General features: G+C 49.5%; 1 pseudogene; it reads right to left on the bottom strand.

Annotated features, from left to right (window-relative positions):
- Window positions 1–120: 120 nt before the first annotated feature.
- On the bottom strand, window positions 121–235 carry LOC113473020 (annotated as a pseudogene).
- Window positions 236–461: the final 226 nt, after the last annotated feature.

Raw genomic sequence — 461 nt, 5'->3', positions numbered from 1 at the left:
GAGAAAACAGAAGCTGAGAAAGAACAAGGAGACTTCTTGTGACGGGGGTTTTACCCACCATTCGGCAACAAGCTACCTACCCGCCTCCTCAAATTAACCTCACCCAGCTTGGAGCCGGGAACCCAGCAGCACGCGGAATTCCCAGATGGTCACCCATCCAAGTACTAACCACGCGCAACGTTAACTTCAGTGATCCGTGGTGAACTGGAGCATTCAATGTGATATCGCCGCTGGTGGACCAATTCATAATCCCATCCTTTTTTCACGTACATGATCTTATTTTGAGATCTCTGCTGCCAGCCTGGTTTTTATTTTATCTTGGGAGGGTAACACTCCTGCCTAGTAAGTGATAGGTCGCGGATTCGATCCCCACCTGGGGCGAACTTTATCCTAAACAGATGAGGTTCGTTCTCGGAACGATTGGCTTTCTCCTATCTTGGTTCTCCTCTCGCTTTCGGGAC

Source organism: Diaphorina citri, unplaced genomic scaffold (assembly GCF_000475195.1).
Source record: "Diaphorina citri unplaced genomic scaffold, Diaci psyllid genome assembly version 1.1 scaffold12641, whole genome shotgun sequence".
NCBI classification, from domain to species: Eukaryota; Metazoa; Arthropoda; class Insecta; order Hemiptera; family Psyllidae; genus Diaphorina; species Diaphorina citri.
The sequence above is the reverse complement of the archived record's forward strand: the minus strand, read 5'-3'. Positions and strand labels throughout refer to the sequence as shown.